Source organism: Vigna unguiculata, chromosome 6, assembly GCF_037176805.1.
Source record: "Vigna unguiculata cultivar grain cowpea cultivar isolate G323 ecotype 2 chromosome 6, ASM3717680v1, whole genome shotgun sequence".
NCBI lineage: Eukaryota > Viridiplantae > Streptophyta > Magnoliopsida > Fabales > Fabaceae > Vigna > Vigna unguiculata.
In genome coordinates, this window is record NC_140797.1 from 16,738,566 (window position 1) to 16,747,255 (window position 8,690).

Sequence of the window (8,690 nt, forward strand, 5' to 3'; positions counted from 1 at the left end):
TTTAATTGAGACTTTACTTTGATTTTATTTAGAAACTTTCATGTGATTGAATGAGTTTTTACCAATAATTGAGACTTTACTTTGGTTAAAGGTTTTTACTCTAACGAAAATTAATCGAGACTTTACTTTGATTAATTAAGCTTTTTATTTGGTGAGGAGATAAAAGAATAGACATGATTAGGCATAGTAAAATTTGAGTGAGACTGTACTTTGGTTGAATTTACCTTGGATAATCTAAAAGTTCTCACTTTTAATTGAGACTGTACTTTGGTTAAAAGTGAGAACGCCAACAAATTAATTGAGACTTTACATTGATTAATTTGTAAATCTACAATAATAATTAATTGAGCAATAATCTTTAGATAACCGATGATGAATCTATTTTGAAAAAGCAATGGAATCAATCTATTTTCTTTACTATTGTTTCTATCTTATTTATCTTTTTATCTTAATCCTCCCATATTTTTATTGTTTTACTTGATTAACTTTTTTGTATAGTTTTATAAGAACTAATTTGTTAGAAATCAATTCCGTGTTCGTTGGGAGACGACTTAGGGTTGACTTAATCCATACTAATCTTTTGACTACTTTCTTAACAATACTGAAGTTGTTATAGATAAGTAGTATTAATTTGATCGCTTGATGACAGTGTTATCAATGTGTAAGTAAATAATTTGCATTTTGATATGAACCTCAGTTATTAGAAAACTATAATTATTTGATATGTATGGTTGGGTTACATGATTGAGAAATACTCATGGATAAGATGATGATTGAGTAGTAGAAAATTATATAGTTATGGAAAGGTGGGTTTGAAATTGTGAAACTGTGAATACTTGGTAGTGTGATTGTGCATGGAGCATGATTGAATAGATTGCATGAGCAATAATGTCCAAACTGTGGTGACATGATTTATATGAAGTTTAGATTGTAAGATTATAATACTTGGAGTACATTGAGTGTATATGGCAAGTTTAGAGTAGAAATTAATGAAGAGTAAATGTGCATGATGATAATCGAATTGGTATGATGTAATTGTGTATATGTGCATTGGGCATGAGTTATTGGTATATGTTGAGTTTGGTTATAGTATTATGTTCGAAAATACTATGATTGGTATGAGAATGATGTATGGTATGTTTGGGGTCTCTTAAGACCTGAGAAAAATGCCAAAAACCAGTAGCATAGCGCTACTGGTATGGTGCTTGGCGACGCGGGGCGAGCTGCTAGGCGGTAGGGTCCAAAAACAGTGGCAGTGGCCACTGTCAACGCGAGGTGCCTGGCGGTAAGGAGGTGTCCGCCAGGCAGTGACGGTGTAGTGAGGATTCTGCTGGCGCTTGGCGCTTGGCGGTGTGTGATTCTCGCCAAGCGGTCTGGAGCTAGATTCCGCCTAGCGGCGTGAGATGTGCGCCAGGTGGTTTTGGTCTAGTGATGGTGCACGAGGAAAGTTTTCTACACCGCTTTAAGGGATGTTCATGATGTGATTCTTTTGGCTGGGGGCCGAGTTACAAGTGTATCTTGTATTGGGGTAACACGTGAGCACTTTATATTGTAGCCTGGTGATTTAGGAAGTCTAGTGGAGTGTGCGGGTTGTGGCTCGTACGGCGAGGTTTCGGGTGATTGCCCTCTTCAATGCATGCTGATAGAGTTTTGGTAGTCTGGGAACAACTACAAAGTTAGGTTTGTTTTGGGGAGCTCCACTTCGTGTCACAGTGAGATGCTATGGCAAAGTTATTCCCACATGTGGACTATCAGGTGGTGGCCTATAGTCAGAGGGCCGAGTAGACACTCGTGCAGCAAAGATCGATCATTGATCTCACCTGAAGGGTATAGAAACGATAGACATCTAATGCAAGTGCTGGAAGTGGAGAAGTAAGGAAAAAGGGAGAAGAATACTAACCCGGGTTTTAATGTTGAAATGTTGTATTTATTAGTGTTTTTGTTTGGTTTTATTTACATGAACTCACCATATCTGTGTGTGTGTGGCGTTGATCATGTAACTTGTTACATGGGAGTAGATGTTGATGCAGGTGAGCAGGCTGATGCATAGAGACGGTGAGGAGATTCTTCGAGCGAAGGGACCTACAACAAGATCCATGGCTAGGAGAATACAAGAGGAATGGGCCTTAAATGCGCATGAAAGGCCCAAGATGAACTTCACAAGGGCCAAGGAAGATGTGAAGACCTAGCCTAGGACATTTTGCTTGTAAATACTATATTAGGATTTTATTTTGGGCTTTGTATTTTTGGCCCAGTAGAATAGGGTTTTCTTTGGGCCATGTATTGGGCCTTAGAAGAAATTGGTCTTTATAAGTAATTTTGGACCAAAAAGGGGAATTGGGCCAAATGGGCCAAGAGTAGTGTGCCTACTCTAGAAAAGCCTAGAAGCTTCTCAAACTTGCTCTCCAAGGATGAGAGTTAGCTTCCCATGGCAAGACAAGTGTGACTTGCTTAGGTGGCAAGTTACACCTCCCACATGTTCCTTTTTGACTCCAAAATTCAACTTTCTAGACCCCTTTTTCCCTCCACTTTTTGGAGACTCCTTGGTCTCATTTTAGCCTATAAATAGAAGGCTTAGGAGATGTATTTTTCAGCTTGAAATTGAGTAATGAATTGCTGCATAAATTTGTGCACAAATCCCTTTTGAGCTCACCTTAGAGTAAACTCTTCTCTAGTTTACTCTAGTCTTCTTCCTTAGGAGTTGGCCTCACCTTTCTTAAGAATCATTTCACCTACACCAAACCAAACACCTTAAGCTTTTTTCCTTCATGCTTCCGCATCCAACACCATCCATGGAGCCTTCATTCTTCATGCAAGCTTCAATGAAGACAAGAAGAAACCATCATGTGGTATCATGAGCCTTGGTTTTAGTTAGTTAAGTGCTTCTTCTCCAGTTTTCTTTGAATTTCCGTGTTGTTCATTACTTCCTTTGATTGTCTTGTTGTTTTTCTTCTTTTCACCTCATTTGTTATATGGTTCTTATCATTGTTCCTTTGGAACCATTCGACCATTGTGCCTAAGAACTCAACCATGGTGAATTTGTGTGCCTTTTACATTTTCGTTTGAGTCTTGTTCATTTTCTATTTCATCTATTTGAGTCATTTTAATTTTCTCATCCATATGTTTTAGCTAGAGTAATGTGTAGTTCAATTATGTCTTAAATTCCTTTGTTTAGCTTTCCATTTTGCTGTTGTTTTGCTGCTGTATTGCTCCTGTTTTGCTGTTTTTTTTGGTTAATAAATATCATTTCTCTTCTCCCTTGGAGCCTTGGAAATGAACCTTCACATCTAGATAACCTTTGTTATCTTAATGTCTAGTGGGAATTTTCCTTGTGCTTGCTTAATCACCTAAGTTTAATTTTCTCATCCATATGTTTTCACTACTATCACTTGAGTTTGAGAGCATTATTTTGATGCATTTTACTGTTGTTCCAGTTTTTGTCTAACTGCACACTATTTGTATTTGATTTATCATAAAACATTGGCCAGTGCAAAAGTGAAAAAAAGAATCATTGAAAAATGTTGAGAAATGAAAAAATGAAAAATAGCTGAAGCAGAGGCTTGAATTCACGTTTTTGGACTGGCAGTGAGTGAAAAATCAAATTTCAGTGAAGTTTTCTAGCTTATTTTGGTTGTTTTTCATCCATTCTAGTGCCATTCATTAGGTAATTCATTTGAGTGCTTATCTTGTTTCTTTACCTTATTTCTAGTTTGTCATTTCTTTGGTAATCCTTTGGTTTAGCAATTATAATTTTGTGCTATTCTTGCTTTATTTCTTGACCTCTTTTGGTTTGGTTTCTATATTTGGTGCATACTTCTTTTTGGAGGTGATCTAATATTCCTAGGGTAGCATCCTAGGAGGTGGAGTACCTAGTCCCGGAAGAGAATCCTCTTTGGTGAGATCAAGAGGAAGTGCAAAAGTGAAACACTTGTGAGGACCAAGCCATGAAGACCTTTTACATTTTGTGCACTTTGATTGTATTCAAATTGAGTTGTAAAATTGTAATGCTTTCCTTCTTGTGTTCATGGCCTAGTTAGGTGTCTTGGGGGAGTCTTAGGTACTCAATCCCATCTCCTAACTAGAACCTCTTCTATACATTAGTGAAGCACTTTTAGTGGTGAAGTTTGAAGGTTCCAAGTGCCTTCTACTTCTACCAAAACTTAGGCCGCATATAGCTTATAATATTTCTTGTTTTTAATTTTCTTGTTTGATAGTTTAGTGTCTGTCAACTTAGTCTTTGAATTAATTTCATTTAAGAAGTTTTTTACCAAAGTTTCAAGTTCCCTTGGCTAGGAAAGACTTGGTATGTAAGCAATCCAAGTGATTCACCTCTCTTTCCTGGAGGAGAACTAAAAGCTTTTGCTATCTACTTCTTCTTTGAAATTTTCTTTTAAAGACCAAAGTATTCTAAAAAAAATGTCTCAACCTCCTTCTCAATGTATGAGTGCTTCAAATGAAGAAGAAATAAGTTTGAAACAAATTGCCTTTGATTTGAGAGCACTACTACATTGGAAGGAAGATGAAATAATTGCAAGGGAAAGGGGAAAACAAGAAAGAGATAGGTTTCATCAACTTTTAGATGAAGAGAGGAGGGGAACAAGAAATATGGAAAGGTTGCATGAGAGGATGAGTAATAGGAGTCAACACTTGTACTCCCACACTCCAACACTAGTCACACACTATGAAGACGAAGATAGTAGACTAGTTGACAACTTATATCAACCTTCTCCTCCTCTAAGAAGAGAAAGAAGAGAGCCTAGGGAACCAAGAGCCATTGGAATAGACCTCTCTCACTTTTATGGAAAAGATGATGTTGAAGCTTATCTTGATTGGGAGATGAAGGTCGAGCAACTCTTTGCTTGCCATCAAGTTAGTGAAGAAAGGAAAGTGTCTCTTGCTACCCTAAGCTTTCAAGGGTATGTTATGTATTGGTGGACTTCTATAGTCCAAGAGAGGCTAAGAAGTAGTGGACCTTCAATTGAATATTGGAATGATCTTAAGTCAACCCTTAGGAGGAGACACATTCCCTCCTACTAGAATAGGGAGATCATGAACAAGCTCCAAAGACTCCAACAAAGAAATATGCTTGTGGAAGAATATAGACAGAAAATGGAGTTACTTATGATAAGGGCAGGAATAATTGGGGAAGAGTCCATTACCATTTTTAGATTCTTAAGTGGCCTAAACCTTGATATAAGAGATAGAGTTTAGCTTCTACCTTACCAAGATTTGAATGATTTGGTGCAAATATGCATTAAGGTAGAACAACAAAATTTGAGAAAATCTTTTTCAAAAAGAAATCAGCTCAAACTAACTCTTATGTTAAGAAAGATTTTAAGAAAGAAGAGAAAAAGGAGGAGCCACCTAGGAATCTAGGAAAAGTTAAAGAGGGGAGTGCATCATCACACACTCGCACAAGTGAAATCAAATGTTTCAAATGTATTGGTAGAGGTCACCTAGCATCTCAATGCCCCACCAAAAAGACCATGATTCTTAGGGGTGTTGATAGATATAGCAGCAGGATGAAAATGAGAGTGAGAGTGGAAGTTAGGAATCCAACGAGTCTAATATAGAAGATGCTCACCCTTGTGATGGGGACCTTTTAATGGTTAGAAGGATCCTCAACAATCAACCTAGTCCACAAGCACTAACACAAAGAGAGAACATATTTCACACAAGGTGTAAAATTTTGGAAAACACTTGTTCTCTAATTGTGGATAGTGGCTCGTGTTGTAACTGTTGCAGTACTAGGTTGGTTGACAAGCTGTCTTTGATTGTATTACCTCATCCAAAACCTTACAAACTTCATTGGCTTAATGAAGATGGGGATTTGGCAGTCAATCATCAAGTAAAGGGCAAGTTTTCCATAGGGAAATATGAAGATAGTGTGCTATGTGAAGTAGTACCTATGGAAGCTTGTCATATCTTATTGGGGAGACCTTGGCAATTTGATAAGAAAACCATGCACAATGGTCTCACCAACAAGATTACCTTTACTCACAAGTGGCTGAGGATCAACTTCAAATGAAGAACAAAAGAGAAAAAGAGAAAGATGAGGACAAAAAAAAAGTCCAAAAGATAAATAAAGATAGCTTTCCTAAGAAAAGTAAGTATAAACTTAGCCCTCGAGGTGATGGTCCCTTTAAAGTGCTAAAAAGAGTTAATGATAATGCGTATAGGCTAGAGTTTCCTGAAGGCTATGATATGCATGCCACCTTTAATGTTGCTGACTTAATACCTTTTGTAGATGGTACAGATGATGAGGCAAAGACTACAGATTTGAGGACAAATCCTTCTCAAGGGGGAGGGGATGATGAGATGCCTCGAGCCAAGGGACCTACAATAAGAGCCATGGCTAGGAGAATACAAGAGGAATGGGCCTTAAATGCGCATGCAAGGCCCAGATGAACTTCACATGGGCCAAGGAAGATGTGAAGACCTAGCCAAGGACATTTTGCTTGTAAATACTAGATTAGGATTTTATTTTGGGCTTTGTATTTTGGGCCCAGTAGAATAGGGTTTTCTTTGGGCCATGTATTGAGCCTTAGAAGAAATTGGGCTTTAGAAGTAATTTTGGACCAAAAAGGGGAATTGGGCCAAATGGGCCAAGAGTAGTGTGTCTACTCTAGAAAAGCCTAGAAGCTTCTCAAACTTGCTTTCCAAGGATGAGAGTTAGCTTCCCATGGTAAGACAAGTGTGACTTGCTTAGGTGGCAAGTTAAACCTCCCACATACTCCTTTTTTGCTCCAAAATTCAACTTTCTAGACTCCTTTTTCCCTCCATTCTTTAGAGACTCCTTGGTCTCATTTTAGCCTATAAATAGAAGGCTTAGGAGATGTATTTTTCAGCTTGAAATTAAGTAATGAATTGCTGCATAAATTTGTGCACAAATCCCTTTTGAGCTCACCTTAGAGTAAACTCTTCTCTAGTTTACTCTAGTCTTCTTGCTTAGGAGTTGGCCTCACCTCTCTTAAGAATCCTTTCACCTACACCAAACCAAACACCTTAAGCTTCTTTCCTTCATGCTTCCGCATCCAACCCATCCATGGAGCCTTCATTCTTCATGGAAGCTTCAATGGAGACAAGAAGAAGCCATCAGACAGAGTAGGGATCTCTTGGGAATTTATCACTGTTTTATTTTGTTGGACTATGGATCTATTGTAATAGTTTTTATGGACAATTATATTTGTAATACGGTATTGCCGCGAATTATTTTTTTATCTGTTTTGACGTGTTGAAACTTAAGGATTTAAATATTTCTCGCGTTTTGGGAAATTGTTGAATAATAATTGAGGTTGTTTTTATTAAAATTTATTGTTTAGTAATTTCCGACTAGGACGTTACATGGACCAACTGAATTTAGGATGACTATGTTGGACATTATAGATCTAAGTTTGGGTTGTAAACTGTTCAAAGTGCTTGAAATTATGTAGTGCGTGAGGTACTGGTGTGGCGCCTGGCGGAGATATTGGAACCTCTAGGCGATAGCTTGGAAACAGCAAGGGTTGTGCGAGTGGTGCCTGGCAGAGAGGGAGGTTCCTCCAAGCATAGCGTTAGAAGTAGAGGACTATTGAAGTGCGTGTGCCTAACGGTGGAGGTTTTCTGCCAGGCGGTACCTGTAGCTTTGAGTGGTTCTGAGGTGCTTGGCGCTTGGCGGTACGCGTCCCCCGCAAGGCGGTTTGGAAGTGAGTAGCGCGTAGCGGCACGTGTCCCCCGCCAGGTGATTTTGCTATTGTATCTTCGGGTGGTTGATTCTGTATGCATGATCTACAAGACTTTTAGTGATGCTCCAAAGGTGGGGTTGCTGGTGTTCCTTGAGTTGTGGCTCAGAACGTATCCCTTGAGTTGTGGCTCGGGATGGGGGTTAAAGCACGTGGTATTCCTTGAGTTGTGGCTCGGAATAGCATCTCTTGAGTTGGGGCTCGGGATGGCAGATGAACACAAGGAACTCTTGAGTTGTGGCTCGGGTTGGTGAGTGATGTTGGTGTGAGTGTGCTGGTTGTGGCCAGTACGGATGGGTCCAGATAGATTGCCCTCTTCAGTAGTTGATTGACGAGTTTGGTAGTTTTGGAACGTTACGAACTATGTTCGTATTTGGGAACTCCACCTGACGTTACGATGTATGATCTGTAACATGGTTTCCCGCACGTGCTATATCGGTTGTGGCCGATAGGTTTGGCAACAAGTCATCTTGAAGTAATCACTAGAAGATGTAGAACACGAATAACCTGGTTGTGGCCATGTAGTATGAATCAAAGGAATGGAAGTCCTTTGGAATGTTTGTGTAGTTTATATTGACATGTGGTATATGTGTATATATATTTGTATATGTTTTATCTATTAAGCTCACCCTATCTGCTTGTGTTTGGTGATGATCGTGTACGTGGTACTGGTAGGCAGATGATGTTGATGCAGGTGGTTCTGGTGAGACTTAGCCATGGAGCGGGGATAGCATGGGAGCTATAGATATATCTTTTGTTTTGGAAATAAATTGTAAACTATTATGAGAGGTTTTTTTTATTATTTTCTGTTTTTTAAACTATGGATTTTGGAATTTTAATTAGAAGTAATAAAGTTTTAAATTTCACGTGCTTTATGGGAAATGAGGTATTATTAATTGCGATGTAATGATTGTTTTATCTATTTTATTTATTTTAAATCCGTAATATCCTGACAGAATGTTACAAAGA

The 8,690-nt window shown here is 38.5% G+C and overlaps 1 pseudogene; it reads left to right on the forward strand.

Annotated features, from left to right (window-relative positions):
* The first annotated feature begins 4,836 nt into the window (after nucleotides 1–4,836).
* Nucleotides 4,837–6,028, forward strand: LOC146885586 (uncharacterized; annotated as a pseudogene).
* Nucleotides 6,029–8,690: the final 2,662 nt, after the last annotated feature.